Source organism: Camellia sinensis, chromosome 1 (assembly GCF_055761805.1).
Source record: "Camellia sinensis isolate YWXY chromosome 1, ASM5576180v1, whole genome shotgun sequence".
Classification (NCBI taxonomy): domain Eukaryota; kingdom Viridiplantae; phylum Streptophyta; class Magnoliopsida; order Ericales; family Theaceae; genus Camellia; species Camellia sinensis.
Window position 1 is genome coordinate 238,321,289 of NC_138961.1, and position 21,870 is coordinate 238,343,158.

Consider the following 21,870-nt stretch of genomic DNA (forward strand, 5'->3'; position numbering starts at 1 on the left):
ATCATTTTGGATCCACCTGACCCACTCAACTTGTTCAGATAACTTTTGGATCAAAAGGTTCGAAAACCTTTTTCCTTCATATTTTACCTATACTTGCCCAAAATTTCCTTTCTCTCCTTTTCGAACTTGTCTGCAACTTTCGCTTCTTATTTACCTTCCTTCTCCACCCCTTCAATAATGACTTCTCTGAAAGTGCAAACCGTTAGCTTTAAGGAGACTCATCAATAAAGAATGTGAAAAATACAAAGCTAGTGAACGGTGTGCTATTGATGGACGCATTCTTATTCCTCGCCATTATGCTCAAGGAGAGTATGTACTTGGACCCATTTTCAGGGAGGCCCCCGCTCAGCTCCCTACCTTATATCCTCGTCTGGAGGATCATTGCTTACTCTATGAAGGGGCACTTGACTAGGAAGCTAGAGTTTGAACCGACCTCACCACTACTGGCCTACAATGAGACCTGAATGGGAAGAATGGTATGATCGAGTTGTCCCTGCTAGGACACTTGACCTTCAGGAACTCTACCTCCTTGATGCCCTTCGACTAGCCAGGTTTTCTATTCCTAACGACCCTTTACTTATACCTGCTGCATTATGTTTTTGGAATTCTTCTTTTAATTTTTTCCAATTTCGATGCGATATGATGGCCCCTACCATTCTGGATATATGCCATCTTCTAGGTTTATCCCCCATTGGCACTCTTTTTGGTCATGACTATCCCGATCTTAACGTGTCATTTTCCATCCCTCATTTGAACTCCTCTTTCAGTGATTTTGCACACTATGAAAATCCAAAGGAAGGCCTTGTGACAGACAGAGAGTTCTTCTCCTTTCTTTTATATTGGCTTTGTAAATTCTTATTTTGTACCTCTTCTCAAAGGATTATGCTTGAGTTTGCTCCCCTTACTAAGGCTCTGGCTTTGGGGAAGAAAATAGCCTTAGCTCCATATGTTATGAGCCATGTATATACAGCTCTGGCTTTTTGCTTATTTTACTGTTTTGCATTCTAGGTGTTTGAGATTTCTACTATCAAACCCTACCTCTTATGGAATAAAATATGCCAGAGTTTCACTTTATCCTTCCATTTTTGCCTTCTATTTTACTTTTTTTCATAAACTCCCAGCTTCCCTTCTTCTCACACCTTTTTCTGTCCCTTCGAAGCCAATATTGGCCTAGCCTGGTTGAGGACTTTCTTGGCTGATAGAAATTGTTCCCAGTCTCAGCACAAGGATATGTGGTATTCTATTTTGACTCCAGAGAGCTTTTTATTGGCATTTTAAACCCTAGAGCTTACAAGTGCATAGCAGAAGCCTACTGCCCTGCTCAATTTGCCAGGAAATTTGGGCTTACCCAAGGGATCCCTATTCCTCTCTACAGTCAAACCAACCCCAATCTTACCACCAGAGAGCTGAAGGTACAAAGATCCAGGCTAGAGAAGGCAGCCTCCAAACTCATTCAGGATTTAATCGAATTTCAGTTCATTCCCTTCATCCCACAAGGCACTGTACTGAAGAGGTATCAGAACTGGTGGTCAGCAAATATGGAGGTGCTCCTAGCAATACCTCCCAAAGACCTACTAGTGGGACTAGACTGGTCTTCTCAGACCCAACCTAAGGGGACTGGATTCATTACTCTTTCTACAACTCTTGCCATCCCAGTTTCTGCTCCTGCTGACACAAAGAGAGCTTATTCTGCCTCTCCTCCTTCTCCTAAAGTTACTAAGGCTGCTTCGAAGAAAGGCATGTATTCCTTATCTTTTTTTTCTCTTCTCTTTATAATGCTTAACTCTTTTATTTATGGCTTTCTTTTTCATGCAAGAGCTTCACAAGTAAATTCTCTTCAAAGGGCTAAAGCCCTAAACATTCTTAAAGAAAAGTAATAACAACAAAGGAAGAGAAAACTTGTGCTTAGTCCTGAAGAGAAGGAAGTACCTGAAGAGGAGAAAATATCTAAAGAACCACCACTTAAGAGGAAGAAGAAAATAACAATCTCCCCATCGAATTTCAATGATGACCCTGCTCATCAAGCGGCTGCCAAGGCAGTCAAGAAAGAGCAATCTAAAGAATTGGTGGTTTTTCAAAGGTCCGAGAAAATGAGACAGTAGCAGATAATAATGAATGAGACAACTGCTGCGGATGCACTTCAAAGAGAAACTACAAGGAGGCAACAAACTGCTTAACATTATGCTCTTTGCAGTTCTCCAACCATTATCACTACTACTTTCGAGGATGGTAATTTTCTTCAGTTTTTGTTTTTGTTTTGATAATTCCCTTTCCCAAAGTTTAGCAATAAAACTTACCATTGCTTCTTACTTTCTGATTTGCAACAATAGTTATTCCACCTTCTCCTTCGACAAAGGTTTTCTCAGTCTTATCTGTAGTTAAAAAACCATTAGAGGTAGCCTCGAAAAGGAGGAAGAAGGTCGACACTAATATGCCCTTAAATGTAGAGCCTATCCAAACAATATTTCCACTATCTAGCTTTACATTCTCCATACCTTTTTTGAGGCAGGGTATTCCTATATCCTTATCACTTAGCTTAACTCCATATCTTCCTCATCTAACATTTACCTCAACCTAATTTACTCTTCCTACAATCCTGGCTGCTGCTTCCCCACCTGAAGAGATCCCAGTTATCACTTCATCTTTAGTGATAGCTGATACTCCAGAGAAGATACTGGTAGCTCACCAATTCTTTGTCCACCATCACTATCTAGCTTCAATCCTTCTTTTCTTGACTTACTGGTGGCCAGGACTATGGAAATTGCTAAGGACACTTCATCCTTCTCTCCTATCCCTATGTAGCCATCTCTTCATTCCACTAGAGCCCTTTCCGCGCCACCAATATCAATGGAAGAGATGGACATTTTTGAAGCTAGGTTGGCTAGCCATTTTGACATACCTTCCACCATTCCATTAGCCAGTAATGAAGATGAGCCATTAGTTCTGGCTGACTCTTTCTTGGAAATTTTTGAGAGCTCTTCCACTACCAGTAGGGCTTTTTTACCTTCACTGGACTTGGACACCTGTTTAGAATTGCTAACATTATTCTCAAGGATTCCATTCGAAGCCTTGCAAAGACCTATTATCAAGAATGGTGTCCTCCAGTGCCACAAGACCCTTGAGCAATCTAACATGGTTATTTCAAGTCACTTGTCCTAAGCAGCAACTACCATAGATTTTTATGTCAACATTTTCCATATTGCCAAAGCTGCAGAAGAGAAGCTATCAAAAAACAAGGAATTTATTTCTCCTATACATGCTGAGGTGTCTGAATTGAAAGGAAAACATTCTTCTGTTTCTCAACTTCGAACCCAGCTTTTGGATAAAAAAAGGCTCAATTAGAGGAAGAGTTATCAACAGTTAATCTGGCTTTGGACCGAACTGCTACAAAGCTACAAATCACCAATCAAGGGCTGGCTAATCAAAGACAGGACATGGTTACAGCCATTCAGTTGTTCTCATCCCTTAGGAGTAGAGAATCAATTGTAAGGGAACAATTGAAACATTGTACTGATTTTTGGGCCAATTTATGGCTACATGTACTTAACTCCTTATGAAATGAAATCTTTATTTACTATTTGAGTGTTTTCATACTTCTCCGTTTTAACATTTTCTACACTTCCTGTGTTTCTCAAATGGTATGCTCCCCCAGGCAAGACTCTATGAACTTGATATGGTCCTTCCCAATTAGGTGACCATTTGCCAAACTTATGGCTTTTAATTCCTATTGGGAGTATTGTTTTCCATACCAAATCACCTTCATCAAAGCTAATGTGCTTGACTTTCTTATTATAATTTTTGGCTGCTTTCTTTTTTTGAAAGAGAATGCTATTTAATGCCAAAATTCTAACTTCATTCACATTTTCTAATTCCAAGAACATGCTCTGATGGTACTGCTCAGGAGCTAACTAGTCCTGGCCTCTTACCCTCAAGGACTTAATGTTAATCTCTATAGGTAACACTGCATCATGTCCATATACTAAGGCATAAGGAGTAACTCATGTACTTGACCTTGGAGAAGTCCTATAAGCCCACAATACATCCAACAATAAGTTATGCCAATCCCTAGGATTGTCTTCCACAACACTCTGTATTCCTTTTTTCAAAGACTTATTAGATGATTCTGCTTGACCATTTGTTTGTGCATAAAAAGGAGTAGAATTAACAAGGCTAATTCCAAACTTTGCCGCGAAAGACCTTATCATCTTTCTATCAAATACAGACCCATTATCCATAGTTATGGTCTGTGGGATGCCAAACCTGTGAATCAGATCTTTAATAAATCCAATAACTTTAGTTTGGTCTACAACCTTATATGGTTTAGTTTCGACCCACTTAGTGAAGTAATCTATGGCCACTAAAATGAAACAATGGTGTTTTGAAGAGGATGAATGTATTTTCCCTATCATATCTATAGTCCAACCTCTAAATGGCCAAGGTTTCACAACTGCATGCAAATTAGTTATTGGCACATGTCTTATCATGCCATACTTTTGGCTTGCCTGGTAACTTCTAGTATATTCTATACAATCTTTAAGGATGGTAGGCCAATAGTAGGAATCTTTCGAAGCAGCCATCTTATCTTCACACCAGGCTGATGAGAACCACAGATGCCTTCATGAACTTCAGCCATGGCTGTCAACACCTCCTTTGGCCCCAGACATTCCAATAACAATCCATTTGCTCTCATTTTGTAAAGAGCATCATCATACACTATGTATTGCATAGATTGTAATTTGATCATTTTATTGGCCTTAGAAGATGGGCCAGTTAGGTACTGCATTATTAGACGCCTCCAATCTTGATCTTGTAAGTCATTATGATTGACTTCTAACACCATATTCCTTTTACCTAAAGGTGGTATGAATTTTTGATATGCTGCTTGACTTATGTTCATTTGAGTGTCATCCCTTCTTCTGAAATTCGAAACTTTCTGAGTTATATTATTAGCTTTGTTATTCATGAACCTTGGGATATAAGTCACATTTGCTATCTGAAACTGAAAAAGCAAATGTAATGCAACAACATAGTATGACAACATGCTTGCACTTTGACATTTGAAAATTCCTTTCACTTGGTTAACCACCAATTGAGAATCTCCAAATATATCAATTACATGAGCTTATAATCCGATAAGCATTTCCAGTCCCATTACTAAAGCTTCTTATTTAGCTTGATTATTGGAACAAGTAGTTTCATCAACTCTGAAACCGTGTGTGGCTTTTACCCCCTGTGGTGACTTAATTACAACACCAATCCCAATTAGACCATTGGCCTTTGACCCGTTAAACCACAGTTACCATGGCTTAACATTGATCATATCAAGATCCATTATCTCCTGGCTTTCCGTTTGACATGGATGATTTGCCAAAAAGTTAGCCAAAACTTGTCCTTTTACTGCCTTTTGGGGGACATATTCTAGATGAAACTCTGACAAGGCTAATATCCATTTGCCAATTCTTTCTCTCAACATTGGTCGAGATAACATATACTTAGCCAAGTCTGTGGTTGCAATTACCGAGACAACATTAGGCAAAAGATAATATCTTAATTTCATTACTGCAAAGTATAATGCAAGACACAACTTTTCTACAATTGAATATTTACATTCACAAGAATTTAAAAACCTACTAAGATAATAAACTGCTTGCTCATTGCCTTCTTCATTATCCTGAGCTAGGAAAACTCCCAAAGAATCCTCTGCTGCAGCAATGTATAACTTCAAAGGCTTGTCGCTCTTTGGTGGCATTAGTACTGGAGGTTGGCCAAGTAAGCTTTAATTTCTTCGAAAGTAGTTTGATGCTCTGATGTCCACACAAACTCCTCTTCATCTTTCAGCTTTAATAAAGAAGAAAATACTTTAGTTTTCCCTACAGTGTTAGAAATAAATCTTCGAAGAAAATTAACCTAACTAAGGAACTTTTGTACTTCTTTCTTACTTGATGGAGGCTTGGCATCAATGATGGCTTTGGCTTTATTCTGATCAATCTATATCCCCTTCTTGTGTACTACATGGCCCAAGAAGTTTCCAGTTGATTCACCAAACGCACATTTGAGAGGATTAAGCTTCAACCTGAACTTTCTCGTTTTTTCGAAAGCTACTTCCAAGTGAACCAAGTGTTCTTCCATAGATTAGGATTTTACTACAATGTCATCAATGTAACACTCTAAATATTCTCCAATGAGATCATGAAAGATATTATTCATTGCTCTTTGATATGTAGCCCCAACATTCTTCAAATCAAATCGCATCTTGACCCATTCGAAGGTGCCAATGTTCACTGGACATCTGAATGCTATTTTATGGATATCCTCCTCTGTAATGCAAATTTGGTTGTAACCAGAATGCCCATCCATCATAGACAAAATCTTATGTCCTGCTGAACTGTCCACCAATAAGTCTACTATGGGCATGGGTTACTCATCTTTTAGAGTTGCTAAATTCAGGTTTCTAAAATTGATGCATGCCATCATTTTACTATTGTTCTTAACTACAGGCACAATATTGGACAACCATTCAACATATCTGGTTGTTCTAATAAAGCCTGCCTTAAAGAGCCTAAGAATTTCCTCATTGACCTTTTGAACCACCTCAGGACTCATCCTTCTTGATTTTTGCTTGTATAGCTTGAAATTAGGTTTCATAGAGAGCTTATGTTCTACAAATGATCTGTCCAATCCAGGCAGCTCATTATAAGACCAACCGAAGCAATCCTTATATTGTTTTAAGATAACCAATAACTGGCTTCTATCATAAGGACTTAACCAAGCACTAATATAAATAGGTTACTGTGCAGAACCTTCCCTTAAATTGACTTCTTCCAAGGGGTCTTGTACTTGAGCACTTACTAATGCTTCTCTTTTAATTTCTTCTACCTTCAAAGCAATTTCTTTGCTTTATTCTGCTCCTACTTTCTCTGGTTCAACATATTTGCCTTCTTCCTCATAGACAAAGTATGTCCATAGGACTTCTTCCTCCTGTATTTCCTAGACCTATGTTTCGATGTCCAATGCACAGTATTTATCAAAAGTCAAAGACCTGACCTATTGTTGCCCCTGCTTACAGCCAACTACCATGGCTTATTTCTTTTGTTCTTGAACCTTCTGGACTATCGATTTTATATCCAATATTGAGAACTTAACTAAAGCCAAGGCTCTGGCTTCTTGCATTTCATCTTCTTGCCTACAACCAGGCATCATTATCATCCTTAATGACAAATTCTTCATCAGTACTCTTCTGTACCAAGTGTTTCAGGTGTGCTACTTCCTTATCAACCGTCACTTCCGCTAAACCATCAGGTTTTCTCAATATACTAAGTGGTGTCCCTCCCTCAGTATACAACTTGGCCTCTGCAAAGTCAGCACAAGTAATAAAGGGTTGGGGGTCTATATTGATCTCCTCTGTCTCTCCATTGCATAAGGCCATCATTATCTTCTGATGTAGAGAGGAAGGCACACATTTGTTGGTGTGAATCCAATCTCTACCAAGTAAAGCATTATACTTAGCATTATTATTAATAACAAAGAATGCCGTCATGTAATCTTTGGTTCCCATACTCAGGTTTATGGGCAAAATACCCTGAGCCATTTGCTTGTCCCCAGCGAAACAAGCAATGGTTATGCTGGTTGGGATTAGTCTGGGGTTCCTTTTTCCCAATTTCTTCAAAGGGAATTTCAGAAGCAAGTTCACTGCTGCCTCATTATCTACCAATACCTTGTTCATTTGTATCCCATCGAAAAAGGCCATAATATACAAGGGCTTGACATGCTGTGTCATGGACGTTATAGGATGCTCAAAAGGATATGAGAGATTAATACTCATTTCCTCACTCTCATCTTCAATTTCCATTGGTGTAGCCACTTCAGACTCATCTTAAACCATGCTAACTTGAGAATCTTCACTAGAAACTGAAATAGGGTCAATCTCCTAGCTTTCTTAGTTTCCATCTTCAGCCTGGAACCCCTGTGGCAGTATATGCACCACATTTACTGACACTGGAGGAAATGAGCCAAACTGAACTACTAGCTGCACTTGTTTTTTTCCAGGCTAACTTGTTCAGTTATTTCATAAGCATCTTTCATGCTGCACTCTGGTACTTCAGTACTGATGACTTCCTTTGAATGGTCTACTCCCGCTAGTTTTTCGACCAAAAATGTCTGCTCAGCCATGAAGGTTTCAAACATCTCATCCTCAACCATTTCTTTCCTTTGGCCTATTTCCACTTCCCCTTCTATCTCACTGTCGCTTTCTATTAAGGCCTTTTCAAGACTTGCTAAGCTGGATCTTTTCTTGGCTTTCAGTTCAGTGTAAACTTTAGCCAACTACTCTTTACTGAAACTTCTTTTGTTCTAAGGAGCCAATTTTGGAGTATGATCCAATTTTGGACTTTCTCTTTCCTCTGTCTTGCCTTTTGGTTGGGCCAATGAAGAACTCTCTCCACTTTCCTTCAGATCCTTTTGGTACTGAGTGTACCTTCGTTGGATCTTCCTCCTTTGAGACCTAGAAATTACTGGAACCATATTTGGTTCCTTTGTTTTTAGGTGCTTTAGTAATACCCAATTATTTGGAGCCACCAAGGGAGGTTTAACCATTCTACCCGAGTCTCCAAAATACTTCTCTGGACAGGTATGTCCTTAGGCTTATTCTGCATAACAAACCAATCTGGACCCCAAGTACCCATGAACTTACTAGTTCAGTTGCTGAACTAGCTCTCTCTACCTTTGAAGCCATCTTCGAAGCTATCTGTGGAGGTCACTACTTGGCCCTAATCTCTTGTTTTGAGCCTAAATCAGGCCTTTTGTCAGGGTGATTGCCTTGTATCTTGTTTGAGGCTGATCCTAGAGGCCAATCTTTGGCTCTGATACCATAACTTTAGCCCACTTCAGGCCTCCTCTTAGGATAATTACCCTCAATCCCATAGTAGTTAGGTGGTCTAAAGTCATGCAAAGGTCTCTTACCGTTGGGGTGCACTCTAGCGGCTAGTGGTCCAACCAAGAATGGCTACTGTCTGGGACCAGTTGGGTATGGCCTCTTGTTGTAAGTACTGGTTGGTTTAGGATGTCTCTACACATCCTTGTAATACTCTTTTCCATCAATTAGGAAACCTTTCAACCATTTGTAACTTAACCTACATCTGGGACACATCCTTTACATGACAGCTGCCTCTAGAGAGTCATTATCCAGTGCATCCTCACTAGAGTCCTCCTTTTGGTCCGTAAAGCTCTGTCCATCTGCCGGTGAAATTCTGATATCTTTCTTGGAAGTAGTCTGGCTGGCAACATGCATCTGTACATTAACCTCCTCTAATTCCTTCAAGGATAGGTTTTGGAAGTCAAGCACACCAACATTGGCTGTAACTTCCCCAATCTCTAGGAATGGGTTAGTGCCAATCCCCATAGCTTTCTCTGCTTTGGCTAGGAACTTTAAACTCTCCTTTTGAATCTGTTCTTGGATCATGTCCAGAAAAATAATACAGTTTTTAGTTGAGTGAGACTAAGAATTGTGCTATTTACAATACATTTTCCCTTTGAGTTCTTCTGGAGAAGGAATTTTTGGTAACTTTAGGAAATTTGCTGCAAGCAAATGATCAAAAATGTCATGTGCCTTTGTTAAATCGAAAGAGTATTTCCTATGAAGGTCTTTCTTTTTAAACTACTGGTCTATTGTAGTATCCTTAGGAATTAATGCCTCACAGGTCATAGGCTCTTTTTCTACGATCTCTGTTGCATCAATTTCGTAATTAGGATTTCTATAATAAGTCTTACATGATGCATTACTTCGATCTTGTTCTTTCTCAAGTAATGATTCATATCTAGACACCTTATAGGTTAATTCAACTAAGTCTCGAAACTCAGTTTAGTCGAACTTCTTTCGAAACCTAAACTCTAAACCATTTTGAGTCAATCTCACAAATTCAAGCTCTGGTAGAATGACCCTACACTTATTTCGTGCTCTTTTGAATGTGACAATAAATTGAACAGTCTTCTCATCAGGCCTTTGACTCAACCTTGCCAAGTCTGCCATAGAAGCTTTTGGTTCTGTTTGGAAGAATTGGGCATGAAATGCCTTCTCCATTTGCTGTCAAGTTTGGATAGAGCCAGGTATAAGGTTAATATACCATACAAAAATGCCCCCAGTTAGAAAATTTGGAAAAAGTCTTAATTTCATATAATCATTATTGGTAAATTCACCACATTGGGCTGCGAACTTAGCAATGTGTTCTATTGTTGACTGGTTTCCATTCTCATAAAAGAGAGCAAAGTATGGTATTCTAAACCCCCTTGGGTATTCATGCACCCTATCCACCCATTCTAGGTATGGCTTCCTATACACAGGAGTTTGAGCCCTCCGAGCCATAGGTCCACACATTTCTCTGACAATATCAGCAATTTGGTCCCTATGAACCATATTTTGTACTTGTTGGACTACCACTGAAGGAACAAACACAGGATTTGGTGGAAACCCTTATGCCTGAGGTCCTCTTGGTTCATAGGGAGGTATATTCGGGACTGGCTATCCCTATGGTACTGGTTGTTGTTGAGGATATGGTTGACCTCTCTGAGCCTGTTCTACGAAAGGACCTGCAAAAGGTGCTACAATAATAGGAACATGTGTTATTTCTCTCCCAGTCGCAGGAAACCCTTCCAACCCCCCGAGTGTGAATTCGAACAAATATTGGGAAACCCCATTGTGCCAGGTATGGCTTCGAACATGGAATGTGAAAACATTCTCATGCCAATTTCTTGTGTTGGCCCAAATCCACCAATTTGTATGGCTTCTCTGTTAGGTAATGAGTCATTTGGATTTACCACAAGCCTCGAAAGAGGCTCATACCATGACTAAGGTATAGGTGATGGTCTTTCATAATTTTGATTATTAGTCTAACCATTAGTATGTCCATTACTTTGAAAATGTTGTTTATCTTTAGCCAATTTTTACTGAGGAACATTTGAATTTTCCTCCATATGCCTTGTGCTCGTTGGTTAATGGGAATTCATTCGATCCATAAAGGATGTTGCCCATCTTTCTATTGTGTACATTAACTGCTGTCTCATGGCATCTACCAAGCCTCCCCATAGATTCATTGGCTAGGTGGATGGAACAGTGGATGGCCCAATTTCATGGCCTCGTCCAATATTTTGAACATGTGGTGGATGCTCTGAATTGTTGGTCAGTTCGACCATAGATTCTGATGAGATAGGTGCTTCCATAGGATGTCTTATCACATTATCCTCTGGATCAGGTACTTTTACCTCTCCTTCCACACCTTCTTCTAAGCATTCATTTTCTCCTTATCTCCTACGTCTAGCCATTTCAATTAGTCCCACCAGGCATGCCAAAAATATATGTTGGCTTTTTTGGATTCGAAGGTTAATAATGTAATTTCAAGCGTGCCAGCAAGAATCAATCAGTCCTTACAAAATATTTACTTGCCAACCAATTATCAGATGATTGTGTTTTAGTTCTCTCAGCCTCAATGAAGATGACTTTTACTGGTAACTTGTTTTAGGAGAATTTAGTAAATAACAACAAATGAATAATTCCAGAATTTGAATTTCATTAAGTAAAAATGAAAAACTTACAATGATCTAACCCAGCCTCGTAGAGGTTTACAACAACAAGCTATTTGAAACTACTCCTAGGAATGAAGTGCAGTACAAAAATTGAAGTGCAGAAATGTAAAGAATTGTAAAAAACTGGAAAAAAAAATACGAAGTAAATAAACTGATTTTTTGATCTGAGTTTGGGTCCTTCATTCTGGGGCCTTCTCTGCTATTTATACTTCTCAATGATAACCGTCGAAGTAGGCTTCTAACCGTCGAAATGTCCTCCCATGATTGCTAAACATGCTCTTTCATAGTCAGTCCCACTACGCCACCTTTGTAGTTAGGCTTCCCTCCTGATTTTGAATTTGAACTTTGTGAGTAACTGTTAGACGACATCACCTTATATCTCTCAATTGTTTCAGTGCTACGTAGATCCATTATTATCAATACGGGCTGACACGTGTCTGACTTTGGTTGGTGACTTATATTAACTCCCTAAATTGCCCTCTTCATGCCACGTGTTGAATTGTGATTGGCTTTTATAAATCATACAGCCAACAGTAATGAATAAGGAATTAATTTCCAATGGTTCATAATTTAAATTGAAGGGTATTGTTCAAATTCATGGGTTTATCACGGTTTTCATTTTAATGATCGAAATGGTTTATTCTGTAAGATCTTTCGAATATATTATCTTCAAAAAAAATAGCTTGATTTAATAATCGTAGTTTATTCATTTTATTGTATTTGTATCGAAAATAAATAAACAACAAATATGTTTTTAAAAATAAATTATCCATCTTTTGGTGACAAACACCATAAATTGAATATTTTACAATTATTGGATTGATCTAATTTTTTTTTCTTCTAATTAACGTATACAAAGGATCTTACAAAATGAACGATTCGAACATATGGTAAGCTCCATAGGTCCGGACAATATCCTCCAATTCAGATTATAGACCGGAAGAAAGCTCAATCCAATGAATAAAACAAAGAGTTATTTACACGATGATCTCGTTTTTAGACCCCAAACATAGACATATAGAAGAAAAAAAAAAAAAAAAAGGGGGTTATTTGTCAATATTTTTTTTTTCATCTTTTTATTTCACTTCTTATTTATGGAATAAAAGTCATACGTATGTATGACCCACTATATTTGAATAAGAAAAATAATTTCTAAATAAGAATTTTATATAAAAAATGCTTGTAGAATGATGTATTAATTACATATTGAGATTATAATAATAGTGAATGTTTTGATTAAAAATAAATAGGTCATAAAAAGCCGCATTATTTTGTATAAAAATTTTAAAAAAATAATTATCAATCAAAAGTAATTTGAGAAAATTAACATATTTATGAAAAAATTATGATTTTAATTATTAATATTTATAAAATTTACCACTTAATTATAATCATTTTTTTACTAATCTAAAATTTTCTCAAAATTTTATTTGAACATCATTAATTAATTATTATTATGGTCATTTTTTGAATGTGACTACCCATGGCGTTACATCAAAAATGTATCCATAAAAATACCAACAATACTACAAATCTATCTTTATCAATCTAAAATTTACTCAAAAAAAAAAAAAATTAGATTCATTTTATATATGAACCCACACTTAATCAATTCAATTTCTACCCCCACACACATATAAATTCAAAGTCCCTAACCCAAACTCTTTTGCTACACATTAGATTCATTAAGATGGGTTTCTACCATTTTTCTAAAAACACCCCAACTCCTTTAACCCAGACTCTTCCGCAAATGGACCAGTGACTCACACCACAACAAAGGTTGCAACTTCTCTCTATCTCCACATGAGCAATTTAACTTGTTTATTCTCATTTCTTGACTTGGGAGCGAATTCTTTCAACTCCGTCTCGTTCTTTTCTTTCTCCGCTGTCATAATCGTCATCTCCTTGAGAAATTTCAACCGAATCACAACTATTTGTCTAGAAATGATGAAAATTCACTTTACTTGCAACCTTCGTTGGCCAAATGAGCGAGGCAACTGGGTCGTCCTCCACATTGTAGTAGGGCCACCCATACTTTCTTTGAATTTGACATGGGGAAGAAGGAACCGGGCTCGGAACTGGAGAGGGCGGCGACGAATTCGTGTCTAACTTGATATATGTTATTGACCATCTTCTATTGCACTGTGCTTTGTCTTGGAGACTATAGTCTGCTCAAGTGGTGGTGGGGTTGATGTGCTCAATTTTTTTTTGGAAAAATTATGCAAATAGTCTCTGTAGTTTACACGATGTATCAATTTGGTCCTTATAGTTTTAATTTGTTTGATTTTGTCCTATAATTTAACGGATTGTGTCATTTTAGTCTAATAAATAACGGTTGTTAAGTTAATTTAACAGAAAGTCAAAAAATGTGTCAATTTAGTCTCTGTATTTTTCACAATGTATCAATTTAGTCCCTGTCAAAATCGAGAAAATTGAAACTACAGGGACTAAATTGACACATTATGTAAAGTATGGGGACTAAATTGACACATTGTTTAACCTTCCGTTGGATTAACTTAACAACCGTTATTTATTGAACAAAAATGACATAATCCGTTAAATTAAGGGGCAAAATCAAGTAAATTGAAATTACATGGGCCAAATTGACACATTGTGTAAACTACAGGGACTATTTACATAATTTATCCTTTTTTATATTTATTACAATTGATCTGGGTTTGTACATAGGGATATAGATATAGATTTTTTTTTTTTTAGCCAAATAATTAAGGGACTATTATTTAAGACTAACCATCCATTATATTGCAATCTGCTTTTATTAAACAAACACCTCGGTGATGAAATCTATGGGTCCAACCAACATTGCTCTGGAACGAAGCCATACCTATCCTATCTGTTTTAGGAATTTCTTGAACTAAAAAACGAATGTTAAAACTTGTTCATAGATAATCATCTAGTTGCTTTTATGATCTTAAAACTATTTCTTTGTCACTTCAATTAAAATAAATTTTCTCAGTGTCTATGACAATCCCTTTCAAGTTTATGTTAACAGAAACAGGTAGTTGGCTTGAAACTTGAATTTTATTTCAAATATTAAAAATTAAAACAAGCCAATGATCAAAAAATAGTAATAATACTTCTCAGATCAAGCCATCTTATGCCTGCCTTACTCTCTATGAAAAGAAAAATGAATAGAAATATAACAAATACCACTTTATGCCACCATTATGTAATAAGTTTTAAAATAACTAAAATGTTGGATATACAAAAATGTATAATAAGAACATAATAAAATGGAGACCCATTGGCTGTCCACCCCAGAGGTTTATTTTGTGTTTTGTGGTTATTAAATGGCAATAATACTAGTATAAAAATTAAAATGCCACTTCCCAATAGGTGCAATAGAAGAAAAAAAAAAGTAGGATGGTGTTGCAAAAAAAAAATGTCCAAAACATAACACATCATTGCACTTTGTAGCATGGTGTTGAAAAAATTGTGAAATCGCACTAACCCTTTCATAATCAAGAGATTTTTTTTTTTTTTTTTTATTTGCACGCCATTTATTTTAGGACTTACACTACAAAACACAAAATTGAATGTAAGAATGAGACAGGTGAGGCGAGACTTGGAGAAAGGATAATGAAACAACGAGATAGGTGAGGCCCGCAGTCATACGATGGTTTGTGTTTTATTACGGGGGTGTTTGGCAAGAAAAAAAATAGCTTAGTTTAGGCTAAAATTCACAAAAAGATAAAATAGGCTAAAATAGCTAATAAGACAAAATATCACATCAAATCCATAATCATTTCACTTTTTCTCTCACAAACATCACATCTAACCACAAAAAAATCCAATCATCTTCCTAAACACAAAAATTTTAGCCTACTAAAATAACCAAAAACTAAAATAGCCTACTAAAATAGTAACTTCCCAAACGAAGCCTATGTTATTCATTTGATATACACTACTAAGAATTATTTTTTTAATATTTTGATGTTTGAAAATAAGACGTGACGTGTACCGGATCAGATTGAGGATCATAATAAATGACAATTTGATGTAATAAATTTTCTATGTTAACATAAATTGTTATATATTTTTTTCTAATATTATTTATTAATAATAATTGATAAAATAGACACTAATATATTGATTTTAGACGGAAATCAAGTTTTCACTTGTACCTCTAACCAAATTTAATCTAATAATGAATTGAATTTTAAAATTTGATTTTGATTTTGACTTTGGAGATCAACAAAAATTTAAAATCTCTCTCCAAAATGAGAGAGAAAAATTTGATAGCTATGACATTACTTCAGAAAAAAAAAAAAAAAACACTCTATTAATACAAAAATAAATCTCACAATAAGACATGGACACTCCAATGCTTGAAAAATTCAAATGGGATTCATATATAAGTATTTATGTTTCATTCAGAAATTTATTTTTGGTTCCATGTCAAGCAAATCAAAATTTGTTTTGATACATTATTTTATGGCAATAGGCTGTTTGGGTGTGTTTGATTGGACGGACTGGATAAGGAGGATTAGAATCCATCGGACTTAAATCTTAAGACTGTGAATCCCCTGGACTATTTCATTGGATTGGATATGTATTATATGTTTGTTTTTTCATGAGATTAGATATCTAAAAAGGACTATTTTTAGTGAATTCAATATTTAGTTGGACGGATTGGATAAGATAAATAAACAAAAGACTATTTTACTCTTTTTCAATTGTTTACTAAGTAATAGCAATATTAAACATATCTTTAATATTTTAATTATTTTTAGCTAGATTAAATAAAAATTTATTTTATTTTATTTTTTACACAATTAAATAAATTTATTTTTTAATTAAATAAATTAAATATCAATAAAAATATATGTTATTTTTTTAATTAAAATTTTAAATAAATTTGTTTTTAAAAATAATAATAATTAAACAATGAAATTAAATAAAACATCTATTAACATTTAAATATGAAATTAAATAAAATATAAACAAAATTTTAAAATAAAACATCAATAAAATATCTATAAAAAATTATTTAAAAAAAAACATCAATAAAAAGTTAAATAAAATTATCTTATTTTTAAATTGAGACATTTAAATTTTATTGAATTTTTCTAAATATAATACATAATTAAATAGTAGATGATCAAAATGGTCATTTTACTACTTAATCCCAATAATAAATAGTCCCTCCAAAATTGTCTCACACCCCCCTCCCTCGGATAATATAATCCCCCATATGGGGAATAAGGAGTCCGGCCAGACTCCATATCCAGCGGACTAAAAAAAAAAAACAAACGATGGACTACTCACTCCTTTGAATAAACAATTCAAACGGTGAATAATTCATCCCTAATCCCTCCAATCAAACACATCCTTTCTGTCCATCCTTTCTGTCCAGTAACTAGGCCGGATTGTTATTTAGACCCATAGGCTCCACATTGGCCTGTTTAAAATATTTGAGTTGTTCAATTTTCTGGCCAATTTATTAGATTATTAACACAAAAAAATTAAATTGATATGATATCTATAATTATATAATTTTAGCATATTTGTTATTACAAAAATAAACAAGTATGATTTTGAAAATAATGTGTATGTATTTTCAAGACAAATATAATAAAATTATGTATCTACGTATCTTGTGATCGATCATTTTATTTATTTATTTATTTATTTTTGTGAGTAGTCTACATAAAGTGTAACAGCGCAAATGATCAAATTAGGACATGTAATAAACGGATTTGGAGGCACTGTTGTGCAGTCCTATGGGCTTATTTTGGAGTCTGTTGTGATAATCTGAACCGTTCACATTTTAGAGTACATCAAATAAAATATAACTGTCAAAAATTAAGTTAATTAGATATCGTTAACCTTTTTATCTACTCACATTTGTATCTTCAAAAATAAATAATATTGTGATTTAAAGAATTAAAATGAATATAAATGTGAATGGATGAAAAAGTTAACTATATATCCGATTAACTTAAGTTTTATATGTATATTCTACTCGATATACTCTAAAATATGAACGGTTCGAATTATCAAAACGGACCCAAAATAAGCTCATAGGGCTGCACAGCAGTGCCTGTTGTGCTGGGGGCACAACATGCACCCCCAATCCGTAATAAACACCACAAAACCAAATAGCATTTTCCAATCGAATGACTGAATTGGAGAGAAGACATTTCTTTATTTTAACCATTCCATTTACGCAGTGTTTGGTTGGGGAATTTGAGTAAGCATTTGGAAAGGAAAATAGAAAAGGAAGGTGAAATGTAAATAAAATATATCTACATTTCACCTAGTTTCATCCACCCTTTTCTTTTTTTTTTCCAAATCCTTTCTCATATCCGACAACCAAATACAACATTAGTTGGATCTATTCGGTTGTTGAATTGAAACTAAGCTTTCCTGGTAAAATGCAACATACGATTTATTAACTGTTCCATGAAGTTGAAGATTTTAGTTTCATGTGTCCTAAGGTCACATAAGATCAATTCTCCTTGGAGCTTTGAACAAATAACTTGTCATCTTCCAAAATGGCCAAAGGCTTGTCAATTCCTGAAAGAGGCTCAACCGTGAATTGTTTAACCCAACTCTCTTCTTCTCCAACAACGCCGCTAGACTTACCCTTAGTCGTTATCACCCACATTTCAAAGTTCTTGAGTGGTACACCAATTGGCTCAGGGTCATAGTTTCACCTAGTTTCATCCACCCTTTGCCTTGGCCTTTGATGTCCAAGGCAAGGCAGTAAAATGCTCCATTTATATATGTAGATCCTATTTCCACTCTATGAAAGGAGCTTTTTATTGTTTTTATTGTGGAGTTATGGAGTATGGAATTATGATGGAGAAGTTAGCAACAAAGTTGGAAGCACAAAGATGGAGAGAATTTACCTTGTCCATTATGTTAGCGTAAAAGCCAAAATATAGAATACAAGATGGTGAATACAAATAAAACCAAACTTAATGCATACCTAACTTGGTAAGACTTTACGGCCAAGAGTTACAAAAATTTCTAACATCCTAGTCAAGCCTAGTCATAAGTTGTATAAAAGGTCTTCATAAAAATAAATACAAAAAGACAAAAATGATTCAAGAAAAAACTACAATTATTTACAATGTGCTACAATTTTTACAATTATATACACTGTGTAGAACCACTTCAGTTTCTCTCCATGACTCACTAGTTAGCATGTATATTTGAACCACGCTAGGAAGCCACGGTGGCGATAGTAATCATATACACCAACAATTTGCACCACCTTGTAGTTGTTGATTTTGGGATCAAAACCAAATGCTATGTAATCCGTAAGGCTGGAATAGAAATGGCTTGGATAAGTTAAAAATAGTCGTATCAGTAGATAATTCACTTGTCTAGGCACAGGGTTCAATGATACGAGATTTATTTAAACTTTAGTAGTTAGATTAGTAGATAAATTCCATTATTTGATCAACTCTAGTGGTAAGTATGATTAAATTTGTATTAGTCCTTGTTTGGAAATATGTTTTTTTAATAACTTCTTGACTTTTTAATTAAAATATGAAGTAAAAAATACTAGTAAGATGACTTTTTAATTTTTTATAAAAAGATGTGCAAAAAGTTAAAAAAAAAATCTTTTATTTTTTTGTATAGGTTGTTGGTTTTTTAATTTTTTTAGTGACTTTTTAACTTTTAAACTAAAAAGTGATGTTATCAAACGAGGCCTAAGTTTAATCACATTGGAGGGTATAAATTTTTTTTATGACTTGAAAACTACCCACAACAGTTTGCCTTATAAATATGGCGAATTCTTTGGTAAGGACATGTATCACATGCAAAGTTATGTTATTTATGTATTTGATTATCATAAATGACATAACTTAATATTACGAGGGACGTAACTAAAAAATATTAAATTATAACCAAACATCACTAGGTCATTACTAACCTTGCAATATCTCATAACATCGCTAGGTCATAACCAAACACATAAAAATCATAGCAAATGGTGCATATGATACTTATGCTATCTAAAAAAGAAAAAATGGTATATATGATACACACTTTAAAGGAGATGTGTATCATAACACTACAAGAATTAACACTTTTGGCAACAAAAAAATTGGTCGCTAAAAGTCGATTTTTGGTCGGCAAAAGTTATCCGCGACCAATTTTTTTTGTCGCTAGTTTGGTCGCCAATTGAGGGTCGGCAAAAGTAATTCGCGACCAAAATTTTCGTTGGTCGGGAAAAGTTGGATTTGCCGACTAAATTTTTGGTCGCTAAATATATCATTACTGCAACTAATCTATTTTGTCGCAAAAACATTTTGGTCGCGAAAAGTCGCCTTTTGCCAACCAAATATCTTAGTCGCCAATTGTCACATTCCACGACCAATAATTTTGGTCGCCAATTAGCACATTCAACGACCAAATTTTTTTGTCGCCAATTGTGACAATTGACGACAAAAAATATTGGTCGCCAATTGTGACATTTCGCGACCAATAATTTTGGTCGCCAATAGTCTCATTCTGCGACCAAAATTTGTTTGGTCGCCAATTGTGACATTTTGCGACCAAAAAACTTTGTCACCAATTGTGACATTCTGCGACCAAAATTTGTTTAGTCGCCAATTGTCACATTTCGTGACTAATCACTTGGTCGCCAATTGTGACATTCTGCGACCAAAATTTTTTTGGTCGCCAATTGTGACATTTCGCGACTAATCAATTGGTCGCCAAAACTATAAAAACAAAACCAAATTTTGGTCGCCAACATCCAACAAAATAAACCTGTAATTTATAATAATTCATCCAATTTATTCAATATAATCTGTAAAAAGAAGAAATCATTCAAACCAACAAATAAGTTGAATCATCAACATTCAACAAAATACATATATCAACCATTTCTGAACCTGTTTAATTAAAGTCAGCAACTATTATAAGTTTACATCCACAAATAATTCGAAACTACATATTTCATCTAGCATAAAATTTAAAACATAACAAGTACTTGTTATTATGTTTGAAATTTTTATCCATGTACATCAACCCAAAAAAATAACTACTAGTCTACCAAATATTTTCTATACACACCCATCAAAAAATATAACTAGTAGTGTATCCAAAAATATAACTACTATTCTACCCTAATATTTTCCATATACATCTATACAAAAATATATAATCCTTCCAAAAATGCAAAAAGTGCCAATTTGTCCTGTACAATTTAGCTTTGTGCACGAGTTCATCCATCTGTACCAAAGAAAAAGATAAATAATGTCATTTAAAATTGGACAAATAATGAAAAATGTCCATGAAAAGCAAAGGTCACATTAGCAAATTAAATGACTACCATTATCAAATTGTAAATAAAACAATAGCATTCTTATGTCTATAGAATAAATTGGATCAGCCACCATTCCAGATCCAATATAGTGCCACACAGCAGAAACCAAACACGGCAACTAAAATTGATCCATATTGTCAATAACTCCTATCTTCCTCAATGAACTTTTCATGTGAATTAAATTAAACTCCTATTTTGGCAACCTATATATCTAGATTGATAAATAATGAATGAATGGATGATGAACATGTTTCATTACATGGCAATATCGGAACTGATGCAAAGGGAGATGCCAATGCCGAAAGATCGGATAATGGGTGTGGCACTTGACTACCCAAAGGCTGTTCGATTGATTAACCAAACCAATTCACTCCTCAAAGGGGAGGTAGGCAATCTACTTGTAAAACGGAACTTTTTATACCTGCAAAAAAGTTAAGTTTGTGACTATTGGGTAGTTTTATTTCTAATCGTTTTTATTTAGAGATAAGTATTAGAAAAAGCAAATACTAATATATTACTTTATATTTATCATGCATGTATTGATCAGTGATATAAAAAAAAATGTTTAAAACAAGCAAATAATATATAACAGCTCTCTAATAAATTTGATACATCGATCATTAATTCTTTGTATTGATAGTTGACTGTCACCTATAAATACAAACTATGAATTGGTGTTGATAGTCACCACCATATATAGTTGACTATTAATTTGTATTCTTTCTTCTGTAACGATGTCATTTGACATCACCACCTGAAGATCATATTCCATCAAAATAAATACAAACACTAACATTTTCATACAACAAAATGTATGGTGTTCTCAGTACTATATTATCTTGAATAAGGCCCACAATCCATGATGATGATTTGTGCACTTTTTCCTGGGTGAGTTTCTAATGTGTAGCATTTGAAATTTAGAAATTTCACAATATTTAAAAATCAAGAAGTTTCTCAATTTCTATACAATCCATGATGATCATTTG